The sequence below is a fragment of the Lissotriton helveticus genome, chromosome 3_1 (genome assembly GCF_964261635.1).
Source record: "Lissotriton helveticus chromosome 3_1, aLisHel1.1, whole genome shotgun sequence".
Lineage (NCBI taxonomy): Eukaryota > Metazoa > Chordata > Amphibia > Caudata > Salamandridae > Lissotriton > Lissotriton helveticus.
Genome location: NC_136061.1, coordinates 1780857142 through 1780875604, shown reverse-complemented (window position 1 = coordinate 1780875604; position 18463 = coordinate 1780857142). Strand labels below are relative to the sequence as shown.

The 18463-nt window shown below is 51.5% G+C and overlaps 1 protein-coding gene across 1 annotated transcript in view; it reads left to right on the top strand.

Moving 5' to 3' along the window:
- CEP85 (centrosomal protein 85) overlaps positions 1-18463 on the top strand; it is a 416919-nt gene that overhangs the window by 311196 nt on the left and 87260 nt on the right. The window lies entirely within an intron of this gene.

Genomic DNA, 18463 nt, shown 5'->3' with positions numbered 1-18463 from the left:
CTGAAAGAAACAGGTTAGTATTAGATTCCTTACCTTAGAATATCCCCAGGCGTCAGTCTGGATCCGGAAACTTTTGCATAGCAGTACCCCTGCGCGTCGGTAGGCGTCGTCTGCAGGCGTCCCCTGCGGCTCCGCGTCGTCGGCGTCGTGCGCCGTGATGACGTCGCTGGAGTATATAGACGCCGCCTCTGCGCGCTGACGTCAGTTCTTCTTTTTTCCGCGCCAGTTAGCGCAGATCCGAAGAGCAGTACTCCGGTCTTTTGACCTAGTTTTGTTAACTTTCACTCTTCTTCAAGGAGCCGGTAGGATGCCCGGGTTTAAGAGTTGCGACGGGTGCGACCGAATGATGTCGGTCACCGACCACCATCGACTCTGCCTCCGGTGTCTGGGCGCGGACCCCGACGTCGAGTCTTGCGTCGACTGCCGGGCCTTGACAGGTAAAGCTAGACGGGAGCGGTCCCGCAAGCTGCTCGAACTCCGAGTGTCGGCCCCGCGTCGAGAGCGGTCCCGGTCCGGTCGGAGGTCGAGGGAGCGGTCGAGGGAGCGATCGCGGAGCCGCCATGAGCGCTCCGGGAGTCGCCACCATTCCTCCGGTTCCTCAGGTAAGCGTCACAAGAGGTCGGGGCGTCATCATCGTACCCCCGACTCCCCCCGACGCCCGCGTGATGCGGCCGGGGGTTCGGGTGGCCCCTCCCCCGCGGCCCCGCGTGGGTCGCCGACGCCGTCTGCCCCATACCCGTCGGTCCCTGGGGAAGGCGCGTCGCGCGAGGAGATTGAGGCGTTCCTCATGGCTATGAGGGCGATGTCTCCTCCGGCGATGTCTCCTCCGGCGGGGCCTACGGCGCCTGCGGGCCCGTCGGTCCCGTCTGGGAGCCCGAGCGGTTCGGGTGCACCTGCCCCGACGCCGCCGAGTGCTCCGGCGCCGCTGGGCCCTTCAGGGTCGTCGCCGGCTGGTCCTCCGGCCTCCCCGGCGCCGATTCCATTGGGGCAACCCGTGGTGCCGCCTCCGCGCGGCGCCGTGACTCCGCCGTCGGTTCCGGCCGGCGTCGGGTCGCCGGCACCGCGCGGCGCCACCCCCGATCCCTCTCTGACTCCTGACGCGGAGTCGGACCGGCGTCGTCCGACGCCGAGTCCGGCGCCGTTGGGGCCCATTGGCTCCGAGGAGCCGGTTTACATCGTCGACTCGTCCTATGGCGATGAGGACGAATATGGAGAGGGTTGGGAGGGGTCTGAGGACCCTTTGTCACGAGCCTGCCAGTATGACGTGGACTGGGTAGGTGACTTAAGTGAGGCCAGTGGTCTGGACGAGTCGCCCAACCCTGGGTTTGTCTCGCCTTCCCCTGTGGCGTCGGAGGCGGGGGCTGCCTATTCGGTGGTCCTGATGAGGGCTGCCAAGGCTTTGCGCCTTGAGCTCCCCGTCGCTAAGGTGAAACCTAACATCCTCACCGAAGTATTTAAACCGCAGTCGTGCCCACAGGAGCCTCTGCTGCCATTTAATGAGGCCCTGACGGATGTCCTTTTGGGCACCTGGTCCAGGCCCGCTTCCGGTGCACCGGTTGACCGGAACGTTGCCAGGCGTCACCGTCCGTGTTCGGACGACCCTTCCTTCCTTTCCACCCATCCCTCCCCGGAGAGTCTGGTGATCCAGGCCTCCACTTCCCAGTCCGCATTCCCGTCGGCTCCGCCCGATCGGGAATCGAAGCGATATGACCAATTTGGCAAGAAGGTCTTTTCGTCTTTGAGTGCTGGACTGCGGTCTTGTAATACCGCATGCCTCTTGGGCCGCTACACCCACTCTCTGTGGGACACGGTCGCGGAGTGTCTGCCGCAGTGCCCGCAGGAGGTGCGGGACAAGCTCAACCAGGCCTTGGTTGAAGGCCGGGACGCGGCGAGGTATTCGATTAGGTGTGGTCTTGATACGACCGACTCGCTGGGACGGGCTATGTCCACGACGGTGGCGATTCGTCGCCATGCTTGGCTGAGATCCGCCAACTTCTCGCCGGATGTCCAGACTGCCCTCATGGACATGCCTTTCGATGGCAGTCGCCTGTTCGGTGACAAGGCGGACAACGCGCTTGAGCGCTTCAAGGACTCCAGGGTCACGACCAAGTCCTTGGGTCTTTCGACCCAGCGCCAGCAGCAGGGTTCGTTTCGCCCCTTTCGTGGCCAAGGAAGGGGCGGTCCCACGCGTGCTGCCAGCCACGCGCCGCAGAACGCTCCCCAGCGCGGTGGCGGCCGTGGTTTCCGCCGTGGTGGCGGTAGAGGGCAGCGGCGAGGTCAGTCCACACCTCCCCCCGCTGCAGCCTCCAAATCTTCCTAGTCCGAGCTTTCGGGCCCATGTGACGCCAGTGGGTGGCAGGGTTCGTCATCACCACTCCCACTGGCGCACGATTACATCGGACAGGTGGGTGCTGCAGCTCGTCCGAAGGGGCTACTCCCTCCCCTTCGAGTCCACTCCTCCAGCCATGCCACCGCAGAACCACCGTGTGTCGGGGGACCACTTGACACTTCTGCAGGAGGAAGTTATGGCCCTCTTGGCCAAGGGGGCCATCGAGCGCGTTCCTGGGCCAGAAGTAGGGTGTGGTTGCTACTCCCACTACTTTCTGGTGCCCAAGAAGGACAAAGGGGGCCTTCGTCCTATCTTGGACCTACGGGACGTCAACGGCTTCCTCCGGAAGGAGAAGTTCAAGATGTTGACTTTGGCTCAGGTCTTGGCTGCTGTAGACCCACAAGACTGGATGGTAGCGTTGGACTTGCAGGATGCGTATTTTCACATCCCCGTCCTGCCGGCCCACCGGCGTTACCTGCGGTTCACGGTAGGCCACGAGCACTTTCAGTTTATCGTGCTCCCATTCGGCCTTACCAGCGCCCCACGGGTGTTCACGAAAGTGATGGCGGTGGTCGCAGCTCATCTGCGCCGGTTAGGGGTTTCAGTCTTCCCCTACCTCGACGACTGGTTGTTGAAGGCGGGCTCGCCCCAAACAGTCGTCCACCACCTTCAGATGACGGCAGACCTCCTGCACGAGCTGGGGTTTTCCATCAATGTGCCGAAATCACACCTGTGTCCCTCTCAAAAGCTCCTTTTCATCGGAGCGGTTCTCGACTCGGCGCAGTTTCGGGTTTATCCTCCGGAACGGCGGGTCCGGGATATTCAGGCTCTGATTCCCATCTTTCAGCCGTTGTCCCGGATTTCGGTCAGGTTGACGCTGCGGCTTCTGGGGCTGATGGCCTCCTGCATCCTTCTGGTGCATCACGCCAGGTGGCGGATGCGGGCTCTGCAGTGGGACCTGAAGTTTCAGTGGGCCCAGCATCAGGGCAACCTGTCCGACCATGTCCTGATCTCGGAGGGCACTGCGAGACAGTTGCAGTGGTGGCTTACGGACCGCGATTGGGTCAGAGGCAGATCCCTCTCCCTTCCCCAACCGGAGCACGTGGTTGTGACGGACGCGTCCCTCCAGGGCTGGGGTGGCCACTTGGGAGAGGCGGAGATCAGAGGCATCTGGTCTCCAGCGGAGTCCCGGCTCCATATCAACATGTTGGAGCTGCGGGCGATTCGCCTAGCACTGAAGGCATTAGTGTAGTGCAGGTGTTCACGGACAACACCACCGCCATGTGGTACTGCAACAAACAGGGCGGTGTGGGGTCGTGGACCCTTTGCCAGGAGGCTCTGCGCCTCTGGCAATGGCTGGAACGTCAGGGCGTGACTCTGACGGTTCAACACCTGGCAGGTTCTCTGAACGCCAGGGCGGACGAACTCAGCCGTCGGTGCTCGGTGGATCACGAATGGCGTCTGAACTCGGACGTGGCGAACGGCCTCTTTCAGCAATGGGGAGAGCCTTGGTTAGATCTATTCGCCACAGAAGAGAACGCGCAATGCCATCAGTTCTGCGCGTTGGAGTTTCCAAGACGGCACTCGCTCGGCGACGCCTTTCGGCGCGAGTGGAGCTGCGGTCTGTTGTACGCCTTTCCGCCTATACCACTTCTGCCCAGAGTGCTGAAGATCAGGCGCGACCGGGCCCAAGTTATCCTTGTGGCTCCGGACTGGGCTCGAAGATACTGGTATCCCGAGCTACTCAACATGTCAGTCGGTCCCTCGATCCGCCTGCCCCTTCAGGAGGACCTCCACCCGAACCTGTCCAGCCTCCACCTCCATGCGAGATTGAGCGGCGACAGTTGAGGCCATTCGACTTGCCTCCTGAAGTCTGTGATGTGATTCTGGCAGCCAGGCGTCCCTCCACAAAGTCGGTATACGCCTGCCGGTGGAAAAGATTTGTGGCATGGTGCACAGCAAAGGCTGTGGATCCCCTTTCTGCCCCTCTTTCCGAGGTTCTCCTCTTCCTTCTTTCTCTTGCCCAGCAGGGCTCTGCTCTGGGCACTATCAAGGGCTACCTTTCTGCCCTTTCCGCCTTCTTAAGGCTACCTGATCAGCCATCCTTATTCAAGTCCCCTATTGTACTGAGATTCTTGAAAGGCATCACGCACATGTATCCTCCTGTTCCGTTCGTGATGCCTCAGTGGGACTTGAACCTCGTTCTGACATTCTTGATGTGCGCTCCCTTTGAGCCGCTTCATTCCTGTCCTCTCCGTCTTCTCACTTTAAAGACGGCCTTCCTGGTTGCCATCACCTCTGCCAGGAGAGTGAGTGAGCTCCAGGCTCTTTCTGTTAAACCTCCTTTCTTGTCCGTCCATCCTGACAAGGTGGTTCTTAGGACTAGGCCTTCTTTCCTGCCCAAAGTAGTTTCTGCTTTTCACATCGGGCAGTCCATCACCTTACCCTCCTTCTTCCCGCCTCCGCATCCTTCAAAGGATGAAGAGCGGCTCCATCGTCTGGACCCAAAACGTGCGCTTTCATTTTACATGGATCGCACACGCCAGTTCCGGGTGGATGACCAACTGTTTGTCGGCTACGTGGGTGAGAAGAAGGGAAGGGCGGTACAGAAACGGACCATCTCTCGGTGGGTCGTCCTGTGCATCAAAGCATGCTACTCTTTGGCTCGGAAGGAGCCTCCTGTTGGGCTGAGGGCCCATTCCACTCGGGCCACGGCGGCTACTACTGCCCTGGGCCGGGGAGTCCCTTTGCAGGACATTTGCCAGGCGGCTACGTGGGCCTCGCTGCACACCTTTGCGAGGCACTACTGCCTGGACAGTCAAGTCCGGAGGGATGGCTTCTTTGGCCGTTCGGTCCTCCAGGACTTTCTGGTGTAGGTTTGTATTGGTTCGCAGACCCACCACCGGGGTTGGTATTGCTGGGGTATCTATTCTAAGGTAAGGAATCTAATACTAACCTGTTTCTTTCAGATGAACAAGTTACTTACCTTCGGTAACGATATATCTGTAAGAAACAGTAGTTAGTATTAGATTCCTTACCGCCCCACCCGTCCTCCCCGTTCTGCGAACTGATACCTAGGGTTAAGGTCATCCCTTTCAGGGCCCTAGTTTCAAATGGCACCAGTGTTAGTTCTCACATGGCTCTGCCTGTTCTGGCGCGGAAAAGCTGTGTGCAAAGAACTGACGTTAGCGCGCGGAGGCGGCGTCTATATACTCCAGCGACGTCATCACGGCGCACGACGCCGACGACGCGGAGCCGCAGGGGACGCCTGCAGACGACGCCTACCGACGCGCAGGGGTACTGATACGCAAAAGTTTCCGGATCCAGACTGACGCCTGGGGATATTCTAAGGTAAGGAATCTAATACTAACTACTGTTTCTTACAGATATATCGTTACCGAAGGTAAGTAACTTGTTCAATAACGTCATCAAAGAGTCGAAGTTCTTTGAAAACTCCATGAGTTCTTGGATAAATCAATATTCAAGCAAGGGGAAGTACCTGACTGCTGAAGCATTGTTTTCCAAGAAATCGTTGTAGCTTTTCGGAACTAGTAGAAGTAGCCATGCCTGTATTTGGACTGCATATGCTATGTCTAAATATGGTTATGATGTCTATGCCTATATAAGGACAAGGTGATTTATACCTATATAAGGGCATGAATCGGGGAAAATTACACTAGGGTCCTAAAATGCTATACAACCGTGTTACACATTTGGTCAGCTGCCCAAGTATGACGTGTACAGTCGTTCTGCATCCCACAGATATGGTCACCCCCCTCCTCTGTCTGTTTTCTCGATTTGGAAGATTGGTCAGGTGAGTTTCAGGCACGTTAGGGCGTATCTTCTGATTCTTTTAATCTCCACTACTTTTCCCCCATTCTGCCCTTATTTTCCACTATTTGCTACCGCATCCTCTGTCCTCATAGATGTTTTTTTTGTTGTCGGCCCAGTCTCCTGACCCCCCACCCCTCCCCTCATTAAGCATACCCCATTCCATGTTTCTGTTCTATTCAACGTTGAGATTTCTCCCACTCACCATTTGTGGGCAGTATTAAGTTTTGCCAACACAAGTCCGAGTGCGATCCAGGTCTTTTGATGTGTCGTGGTAGTTTACTCGCCTATGATGTTAAGTAGTGTTTGTTGTGGTGATTCGTATATTGGAGTCACCATTGTGCGTGATATGTAGTATTTGTTGCCAGTATGTTTGTATCGCAGGGCACTGGCACATGATATGATCGAATTATCCCATTGTTGCACATCTGTACAGGCATAGTGCATCAGGTGCCATCATCTTTTTGTAGGGTCTGTCTCGCATAGTGCATACAATGTAGTAAACCTAGTTGTACTAATCAGAACCCTGCACGAATTGCTATCACTCTTGCAGGCTCCAATGTAATGCTCCAAACCCAACCACCACATGCAGATGTAATCCGACAAGGACACCTGTGACGTTTTAAACCCTGAAATCTTTGGAGGTGATATTTGACCTAATTGTTGTAAAAATGTTAAGGAATTTCATTATTTAACACACACAGGGCTTTGGGAGTGTTAGTGAGGTGTGGGGAAAAATCTGAAGCCAGCACATCAGTTGGCACCTAATCTATTCAGATGTCATCACACCCAGCAAGTGGAGTCACAGCTAAAGATACATTGCACCTGCTGATGGGGCTTGAAAGTTTTTACTTGGAGAAAGTTTTCCTAATCAATCTAGTGCCTGGAGGCCTATTCATAAGGTGAGTAAAGTGCTGGAAGATGTATCAATTAGAAAATTTAGGTTTTCTGTCCAGCTACTTTAAGCCATGTTACCAGGGCCGTGCAATTTTGTTTCCACTCAATGACGATAAGGTATAATCTTTTCTGCTGCTTACACTCTTACTGTATGTGCAGAAATGTAGGTATTTTCAGCCATTTCACTTCAGGCCAAACTGATGCACTCTAGTCACATATAATGCCGCTCCCCTCCCCCCATATGCTCCACATTTTGCCCCTTTTCCTTTTGCGTTTTTTGTTTATTGATAGTGCCCCACAACCCCGCCCACCCCCATATGGCCCTGCTTACCCTGGCCCCTGCCGTGGCATTTCATCACCAGCACCTGCCACATAATATTGCAGTTCGGATGGTGACATTTCTGTTTGCACTAAAGATGCAGCACGAAGGACTCATACCATATTCAGGATGTCATGCTCATGATTTGCAGCTGAAACTTGGAGTCGGAAGAACTTGTGGCTAAACCTTCTCTTGTTGAAGAATTTTGACATTCTGATAGATACATCTGCCAGTGGATTCCTCACCTTGTGAATATCCCCCTTGCGTCAGCAACATTCGGAAATTCTTTTTGTAGCTTTGCGCCGACGTGGACGACGTCATAGAGGCACAGCATCGCGCGCGACTCCGCTGACTTCACCTACACCATAATAGGCCCACGCCGGCCTGATGACATCAGTTCCCTTTTTTCCGCGTCGTCGACGCTAACGGTTTCGGGGAATCTCTGTAGCTGTTTGGTAACTTTGTTACTATTTTCTCGATTTTCTTGCTTCTTTGTGTCTCCAGCGATGTCGACTAAGAAGACCGGGTTCAAGCCTTGTGGAGAGTGCGGCAAGATGATGTCGATCACGGACCCGCACGAGGATTGTATCTGGTGCCTGAGTTCGGACCATGATGTCGACGGCTGCTCTTCGTGTAGAAAAATGAACCCGAAGGCGCTTCGTGAGAGGGAGACCAAGCTTCTGATGGCTAAGTTGAGAGGAAGTAAGGAAAAGAAGACTTCGAGATCACGTTCGAAGAGGGCGAGGCCGCGGTCAAGATCCCGTACGGCGTCGCCTTGGAGGTCTTCATCTGATCATGCTTCGAAGTCGAAGAAAAAACATAAGAAACGAAGGCATGGGTCTCGACATCACTCCGGTAAGGATTCGGACTCGAGACCGAAGTCGCCTAAGAAGAAGCATGGGAAGGATTTTGTGTCCCCCATCGCCGGAAATCTTGGATCCAGAAGGTGAGGCTTCGCCTTTGGAATCGTGAGCTCGTTCAACGACTTCGGTTCCGAATCCATCTCCGGTGCCGTCCCCGGCTTTAGAGGATGAAGAGGTCCCTTTGGATGAGGGTTCAGTACCTGTGGAAGAAGAGGCGAATCCGGAGCCTATAAAGGGTCAGTCTGAGGGTTCTCACCCTCCTTTCCCGGCCCCATGTCAAGACTCTTCGGCTTTTTTTAATGCTATGTATGGTGTCTTTTCCAGACAATGGTAACCCTCTGGTGCACCTTCGGGTCCTATGGGTCCTCTGGCTTTTAATTTAAGAGTTCCCCACTCCTATGCTCCAGCTCCCTTTATGCCTTTCATGCCGGCTCCGACACCGCCTTGGCAGTTCTCGGCTCCGCCGAGGTCGTCGACACCGACGTCGCCTGCTCCGAGTCGACCTCATGAACAGCGCCCTGGGCCTTCAGAGTCGATCCAGACGTCGATCCTGGCTCCGTCAGAGTCGTTCACGGATCCAACGGTGCGGCTGTTGAAGGAGAGATCTAGGAGGGATGCTCAGCGCCTCTTGGAAGAACAAAGGTATAGGGAGACTGAGGCTGAGATGGAGGAAGGTGAGCTTCAAGATGATTGTTTTGAAGATCTAGCGGAGGCTAGTGGTCGGGAGCTTTCTCCTGAATGGGAGCTGCCATCTGTATCTGATGCTCCTTCAAAGGATGTTAAGCCATACCACATGGTCATGAGGAAGGCTGCAGAACTTTTGAATTCAACCTTGCCTACGGTCGAATTTAAATATAATCTTCTGACTGAGGTTCTCCATTCCCCAAGTTCTGTGATTGAGCCTTTGCTCCCTTTTAATGAGGCTTTAACTGAGCCTATTTTGGAGGTTTGGAGCAAGCCTCTAACAGCTCCTGCAGTGTCTAAAAGTGTTGCAAGGAGGTATAGAGTTGCACCTGGGGACCCTGAATTTTTAACGTCTCATCCTTCGCCAGAAAGTCTTGTTATTCAGGCAGCTTGTTCTAAAAAGACTGTGGGCGCATTTCCTCAAGTGCCTGGGGATAAGGATGCCAAGAAACAGGACCAGACTGCTAAGAAGTCCTTTTCTTCAGCAAGTATGGCTTTAAAGTCAACTAATGCCACTTGCCTTATGGGGAGATACATTCATGCCCTTATGGATTCGCTGCGTCTGTTGGCTCCTAAAATTCCTGTTGACAACAGAAAGGATTTTGAGGAAGTGTTGACTGACGCACAGGCGGCTGCACACCAGGTGATCCAGAGTAGGCTGGACACTGCGGATTCGGTTGCTCGTATCATGGGAACTGCTGTTGCCTCTAGGAGATCTGCTGGCTGAAGTCATCGGACTTTTCGGTGGACGTTCAGGCCGCATTATTGGATCTGCCTTTTGATGGTGTTGGACTTTTTGGAAAAAAAGCTGACGCAGCCGTAGAGAGATTTAAGGACAGTAGGGCTACTGCCAAATCTTTGGGGCTGCAGACCAGGGGTTCATCTACCAAAAGGTATAGAGGTTTTGGACGTTCTTCCTTTCGTCCCTACCGGCAAGGTCAGCAGCAGCAGTACCTCCTGTACAGGTCTTACTGGGGTAAGCAAAGAGCTCGTCCTCAAGGACGTCAGACCTCCTCCTCCTCCACCTCTTCCAACCCCCCAGTCAGAGAAAAGCAGCCCTAGATCCGCTATTCAGGATCATGCGTGTCCTGTAGGGGGTATTTTCTACGGGATTGGGAATCTGTTACATCGGTTACATCAGATCTTTGGGTTCTCAATCTCGTAGAAAATGGTTATGCTCTTCCCTTTCGGGAATTCCTTCCAAATTACCCTCCTTGCCGAGGTTTTTGCACAGAGGAACACCTGTTACTCCTGAAGGAGGAAGTCCAGACACTGTTAAGAAAGGGTGCGATATAGTTGGTTCCAGAGCAGGAAAGGGGTTAGGGATGCTACTCCCGGTATTTCCTGATACCCAAAAAGGATGGCAGACTTCGTCCAATCCTGGATCTCAGGATCTTGAACCTTTACCTGAAACAGGAGAAGATCAAGATGCTCACTCTTGCACAGGTTCTTCAGGCGCTGATGGAAGAAGACTGGATTGTGTCAATAGACTTGCAGGATGTATATTTTCACATCCCTATCCTGCAGTCGCACAGGAAGTATCTCTGTTTTATGGTGGGTTCGCAGCACTACCAGTTTGTGGTCCTACCGTTAGGTCTTACTACTGCGCCTCGAGTTTTCACCAAGGTGATGGCTCTGGTGGCGGCACATCTCAGAAGATCAGGGATACCGGTATTCCCGTATCTGGACGATTGGCTGATCAAAGCCGAATCCCCAGAGATAGTGCTCCATCATTTGCAAGAAACAACTCGGTTGTTACACAGGTTGGGTTTTTCGATAAATGTACCCAAATCTCACCTGGTGCCCTCCCAGCGCAACCTGTTCATAGGTGCGGTACTGGACACAACTGTGTGTCGTACATTCCCTCCACCTCAAAGGATTTGCGACATAAAGGAGTTGATTCCTTTATTTCACAATGGAGCGGTTGTTCCAGTTCTGAAGGTCCTTCGCCTGCTCTGTCTGATGGCTTCCTGCATTCTGTTGGTCAACCATGCACGCTGGCACATGAGGGCGCTCCAGTGGTGCCTCCGCAGGCAGTGGTATCAGCACAACGGAGATCTCAGGGAGTCTGTGAGGATCTCAAGAGAAGCTGCAGCAGATTTGACTTGGTGGGGAGTGGAAGGCAACCTGTCTCATGGAAAGCGTTTTCAACTGCCTCCATCGGTGGCCACAGTGATAACGGATGCATCCACTCTAGGGTGGGGTGCTCATCTGGGGGATCTGGAGGTCAAGGGTCTTTGGTCTCCAGAGGAAAGGTTGCTTCACATCAACCTTCTGGAACTGCGGGCGATACGCTTGGCACTCAAGGCCTTCGTCCCTTCCCTTCGCGGTCGGTTCAAGTCCTGACGGACAACACCACCGCGATGTGGTATGTCAACAAGCAGGGAGGAGTAGGGTCGCAGTGTCTCTGCAGAGAGGCTCTGCGTCCTCTGGTCCTGGGTTCATGACCATCAGATTTGTCTGATGGCAAATCATCTGGCCTGGGTTCTGAACGTGCGTGCAGACAGTCTCAGTCGGCAGTTCTCGGCTGACCACGAGTGGAGGCTTCATCCAGAGGTGGTTCGTCACGTCTTTCGGACCTGGGGGACTCCTCAGGTGGACCTGTTCTCCACTCGCGTGAATTCTCACTGCCTGTCATTCTGCAGCCTCCAGTATCCGATGCGGGGAGCCTTGAGGGACGCGTTTCAGATGAGTTGGGACTCACGGCTCCTTTAAGCGCCCCCCCCCCCCCCATACCCTTGATTCCTCGGGTTCTGAGGAAGATTCGCCAAGACCGGGCCCAAGTTATATTGATCGCCCCGGATTGGCCAAGAAGGGTGTGGTACACAGATCTTCTCCACCTCTCCTCGTGCCCGACACTCCGTCTCCCTTTCAGGGCAGATCTCCTCTCTCAGATGGAGGGGCAGGTTCTACACCCCCACCTCCAGACCTTACACCTTCATGCCTGGAGATTGAACGGGGCAACCTGAATTCCTTTTCTCTCCCCACGCGATGTGGTGGATGTCATTCTTTCGGCCAGGCGTGACTCCACTAAATCAATCTATTCGTACAGACAGTCTAAATTTGTCTTCTGGTGTGGAGAGAAATCCGTTGACCCTTTGAAGGCTCGTTTGTCTGATATTCTGCAGTTTGCTCTTTCTTTGGCGCAGCAAGGGTTTGCTGTTGCCACAGTTAAGGGTTATCTTTCGGCTTTGTCTGCATTTCTCTGTTCGCCGGATCAGCCGTCATTGTTCAAATCTCCTGTGGTTTTAGGATTTCTTAAGGGTCTCACTAATAAATTCCCTCCTACTCCCTTTATTGTGCCTCAGTGGGACTTAAATCTTGTCTTAACCTACTTGATGGGTTCTCCCTTTGAACCCTTGCACAAGTGTCCCATGAGACTTTTGTCATTTAAGACGGTCTTCCTGGTAGCAATTACCTCGGCAAGGAGGGTAAGTGAGCTTCAAGCTCTTAGTTCAAAGCCCCCATTCTTGACCATTCATGATGAACGAATGGTTCTTCGGACCAGGGCTGCTTTTCTGCCTAAGGTGGTAAATCCCTTCCATCTGGGACAGTCTATTACCCTTCCTACCTTTTATCCTCCCCCTCACCATTCCAAGGAGGACGAGAGACTACACCGTCTGGACCCTAAGAGGGCGGTGAGCTTTTATCTCGATAGGACTAAAGACTATCGTGTGGATGACCAGCTCTTTGTGGGATTTGCTGGCAGCAAGAAAGGAAGAGCGGTGCACAAGTGCACTCTTTCAAGATGGATTATTCTATGCATCAAGATCTGCTACTCCTTGGCGGGTAAGGACCCTCCAGAGGGTATAAGAGCTCACTCTACTAGAACAAAGTCATCAACGTCTGCTTTGTCTAGAGGTGTACCTGTAGAGGACATTTGTAGAGCAGCGACATGGGCCTCCCTCCACACTTTTGCAAAGCATTACAGCTTAGATAGTGCGGTGAGGATGGATGGTCATTTTGCGCGCTCTGCCCTTCAAGATTTTCTGGTATAGAAGAGTGGACTGTAGGAGAGTAGGGTCTTCTTTCCTATGGTCACCCCATTTTTTGATTTTTACTTCACTGGTTTTCGAATTATTGTGGCTGTGGGTCTGCTAATCAGACCCACAGCCCTGCTGTTCTCTCTCTAAATTTTACACCATGTACTTTAGGTACATCACCAATTGGGATTTGGGTCACTCTTATGAGTCCCTGTACAGTGTACTATAGGTACCCAGGGCATAGGTGCACCCAAGGCCTACCAGGGGCTGCAGCATATCCTTTGCCACCCCTGGCTGGTCATCCAAACTGACGCAACTGGCTGATCATTCAGCTGGGGCAAGGTCGTGTAATCACCCCTTGCTTAGATATAGTATTCCTATGTCTAACCTTATATCTGAACACATATACACCTATAAGTCACTCCTATGGCAGGCCTTAACAATCCTGAAGGCAGAGTGCTTGGTTTTATGTGAGATGGTGCTCTAGCATGAGCTGAGCCTGTCTGCAGCTTTTGGAACCATGTCCTTATAGCTGTTCTAGGATATTGCCATACTATATACTCTTAAGTGCATTATGTACCTCGCGGTCAGATGCTAACTTTGGTTTGGCTTTATCAAAATATGTCGTGTAAGGTGTCATACGCTTTGGAATACTACCCCCTCGCCAGTCCTGGCGACGGGGGTAGCATTCCACCCTTCTAGAGGGAGAAGACATGTTACTTCCATTAATCCCGGTTAAAGTTAACCAGAGCCTCAGCAAAATGGATGCTGCTGCCACATACACAAGTCTGACCTCCTGCTGATGGGAGTCCTTCCAGCGAGGGAGGCTTGGACAATAGGTTTCCTGTCACAGGGAGGTGCTAGCACCACCTCAGACAGGCTATAGTGTATTGGGGCAGGGAGGGCTGAATGAAATGAGACACTGCCTGGGGCACACAAGGTGTCCCATGCATAGTCCAGTTTAAACCGGTGCTGGGGCACTCCAGCCCCAGCTCTGGCGCGAAACTGGACAAATGGGAAGGAGTGTAACCACCCCCTTCCTGGGTCCCATCCAGCCCCTAGATTTGGTATATAGGTAGGAGCTGTGTCCTCAGACTTTAGATATATCCTGACTGAAACTCTGATACGAAACTCTGGACCTTCGACATCCTACTCTACGTAGAAGACTAAAGAATCTCCCTTGTGGTCAAGGGGTGACCACCTTGTGCAAGCAGACACCATCAAGCGCTCAACGGTTTGCTTTGTCGTTGCTCCTGCCGGAGCTTGAACACAGAGCCTGACAAGACCCGGGCTTCCAGACATCCAACAGCCCGATCCACAGCAAAGCTGAGACCCGTGGAGGCGACGAGAGACGTGGGACCGGCCATCTTGGAAAGCCAGCAAATTGCTTTCCGTGCAACTTCTGAGGCACCCTCGAAGTTGTGCATTGGGGATTGAGAAGCCCCAGCCCCGAGCACCAACTTCACCGAAGATCACCTCTCCACACTCACCGAGTGCTGCGTGGGGCCCTTTTGCATTTTCCTGCTCGACTTGTCTGTCCGGTCACTTGCCCGTTGGCTAGTGGCCTCTGTGACGACGAAACCCAAAATCTAAACTGCTGGTCTGGTTGCTCCAGACTGGCCCTTGCTTCCCTGCGAAGGAGAAGCCCCTCAGTCCTTGCTGGCCTGAGTAAGAAGCCATCTTCGATTCCTGCGTGGGTTGCATTTGCCAAGGCCTGTTGACTCCGAATCGAGATCCGACATCGCCAACAGCGAGAACCTTCGTGGGACAGTCCGTATCCAGCTCCTGGTCGTCGTCAACACCTCCTGGTCCACGTGGCTGCAGAGACAAGCTTCACGACATCACCTGATTGCTTCCCGACATCGCCTGGTTCCTTCCTGGTCACTGGCTAGTGACCCAGACTATGTCCCCTCATCTTTCAGGTACTCTAAATCCTCCTTTGGATCCAACCGGACTCTTCTCTCCTGGTCGCCTGCAGCATCTTATCTCCAAGGCTCCATAGAACTCCACGACGAAACCCGACACACTTTGACACCTATGCACCCGCTTCCTGTGGGTGAGGTAACGCGAGTACTGCAGTGCTCCTGTAAAGATTAACTCTCCTAATGTCCTAGTTTCAAGTGGTTATCTTCTAGTCTAGTCAGAAAACTCATAATTCTTTAACTTTCTAACGCTCCCATTGACTTCTATGTGTGCACACGTGCGCAATTAGACACTCCACACGCATCCCGTGGGCCTCCTGCTCCCTAACAACTGTTAGTCCAGTGTAGCCCCAGCGATTCCCAAGGCCCTAGGCCTTACCATTATTCGTGACGTGGTTCTTATACCACTATTTTAGTATATGGTTTAGCGGGCCACCAGGGCCCATCCATATATGTGCAACTTTTGTATGTTATATTAAGTTACTTGTTATGTGCTTGTGCTTCTGTCGTCATAAAGAGTACAGAGGATTGTTTTAGAAATAAATACATATATATTTTGAATATATAACGTGTGCTGTCCTTTCATTTGGTATTAAAGGGATTGCATATGGTAAAACAGCTGGCTTCACATGCCCTCTTGAGTTTAGCCTAAGTTTAGCCTAAGACTGCTTTTGTCCATGCTACCACTAGGATATAAGGTTGACTTTACAACCATCACCATAAGGGTTGTTTGGACTGGTGCAAGGTGCTCACTAGAATAGTGAACATCCTATACCAGGAGACACCACCTACATCCACCGTAACCGCACTTTGGAATCTTCCACCCATCCTGGGTCACTATAAATGTGGCAATTGTGAAGCCTGCCCACACGCCATTCAAACAAAAGAATTCCATTACAAACATCACCGGATCAAATTAAAATCGCACACTAATTGTAATACCACAGACGTGGTATATTGCATAATTTGTCTATGCGATTTAATCTACGTTGGCCAAACGCAACAGCGAGCAAAAATGCGGTTTCTGCAGCACTGTAGCCGTATTAGGTGCAAAGTGACCTGAGCACCAGTGGTTGACCACTGTGTGAAGGAAAACCATCCACCTGAAAGCCTAAAATGGGTTGCGCTGGAACACGTGACACTTGGCCCCAGAGGCGGCAACATAGCTCCCATCCTAAACATCAGGGAATTGAAATGGATACCATTCTTTGACTCTATACAAAATGGCCTTGATGAATCTGAGAGTAGTTTTGCACAACTAGCAAACTTGTAGTTTAATACCTCTCAAATTCTTTTTTCCTGTACCCTCACCTATGGCATCTGCCACTTTACTGCTATACGTGTGTCCATCTATTGGGTCATGCGCCTATATTACCGTGTTTGGAAGGTACGCGCAAAATAAGGAAACTTATTTGTACATAAAAAAAATTTCTAAGTGCTGGGTCCAGTGTTTACACTACCTTGCACGGCAGGTGGACACCTATGATTTTGAATTGTCCGCAAAACAAATTAATGTATTTTCCAACTGAGAAACATACAAATATAATGTAATTTATTTAAATGTATGGAAGCGCAGTTTCACTTCCCTGTGTGGTTGGTGCACTGTGCAATCTCTGTCACATTGGTTTAAACTCTGCTGGAGTAGACCTTTCATGTAAATAAGTGCAACTTTTTTATTGACCAGTGGGTTCGGCCTTACATGATCGGAACAGTTGCATTAGACATTAAACACTCCCTACGGGTGTTTCCATAAAAACAACTAGGATGTGCCTTGCCTTAGATCTATTCACATTCGATTCAGTGGTGATGTAACACAACATTGTACTCTATATCAAATTAGACGGCTAGCTGTGGCTTGTATTATTATTTATTTATTAATTATTTATTATTTTATATCACTGTGCACTAAGGTTACATCAAAACTTAGCCGATGGATGCAGGGATTACTTCCCTAGAAGTATGCTCAGTCTTTCTTTGCTTGGGCTTGTTTTACTGGTTTCCTAGCAACGTAGATACCAGCAAAGTCTTTCTTTGCTTTCTATCACACATTGGCCACGCCCCCGACAATCTGTTTCCTACTAGCGTGAGTCGCGAGGCGAGTTGCTACCTTTTGCTGCTTCCAGCTTCACGAACGAGGTTTTCCCTGTCATCAATTCAATTTGGCAGGTGAGCTTTGAACCACACTAAGCACACCAATGCTTCTTTGTGGCAATTGGACCCGTGTTCTGAACAGCGGACCATTTTTCTTGATAGAGCTTCGTTTTATTCCATAGGTCTTTGATACCTGAGCCGAGACGTGTGCATTGCTGCCCGCCGTTAGAACAACGTGGTTTCTTCCCTTTGTTTTCTTCCCGTGTTCCTGTCACTCCATTGTTTGGACAGGTGAGCCCACATTCACACGTAGCAATAGAATGTGCTGGTTTAAAATTAACCTGTATTTTCTTTGAAAGTATTCCTCCGATTCTTTTTCTTTTAGTAATGACACGGGCGAACCCTGATTATATGAGGAATCCGTAAAACCTTTTTTCATATTTTAAGGTAAATCACGGGCGCCCTTGGGCCTAGCGGGGGTCTTTGGGTTTAATTGAAGGGCTATGTACTAATCTCTTCCTCCTCTGGGCCCTTGGAATCCCTCGCGCTCGAGTGAATAGGACTACGTAGCCTGACGCACTGTCTAGAGTGTAAGGTGATTAAATATCCTATTTTTGATCCATTTTCGAGCCGGAGCTGTCCGCATACAATTGAATGTGTTTATTTTATTTTAATCCTCACATCCCACTAGTTTCGCAAATTTCGCTTACATCTGAGGTGAATCATGTCCTTTTCTTAAGTCCTCTGCCATGTGTGTGTGTCTTTTAAACTCTGCCGAAGTGGGTGTTTGACTCCGCTATGGTTTGTCAGGGATCTCTTTACTAGACCCTCCAATTAATCTGTTTTTATTACCCCCAGGAGGTCTGCCCACTCCGAATCCCCCTTTTGTCCTGACGAAGACCCGCGCTGTAAGGGAAACTACCCCAACAAGAACCAGGGTCGAAACGTAGACTATCTACCCCTTTCATACCAGCTTCTACCACTAGCAAGATCGATACAGCTGTATCAGAAGCCTGGTCTATAACAACTGTGTTGATTTGTGCAGTTTTTTGTGGCCCGGAACTAGAGGACCATTTTTAAGTAATTGTACCTATGAACAAAGAGAATTGAATTTGTTTGTCACTTTAAATGAAGATTGTTTTCCTAACATTCCTCACAAAATCCCCTCACAGCCCTATCCCTTGCCCAATCCCCTTTTGTACATGTGGGCAAAATTGTTCCAAAACATCGTACTTTGGATTTGTTTGTTTTTCATTCGTGTTGTATTATTGGTTCTATTTTTCTATGTTTCTTCCTTCTCCCAGTCCGGGACCCCTCTATTTATAACAACTTCTCACATGGACACCCTCCTCCGGGAGTGGGGACTGCTGTGGGAATCTATTCACAAGGTGAAGAATCCACTGGCAGATGTATCTATCAGAAGAACAAGTTACTTACCTTCAGTAACGCTTTTTCTGGTAGATACAGTATCTGCCTGTGGATTCCTCATTGACTCACCCGCCTCCCCGTTGTCCACTCTTCTATACCTGAGTTGCTGTATTGTA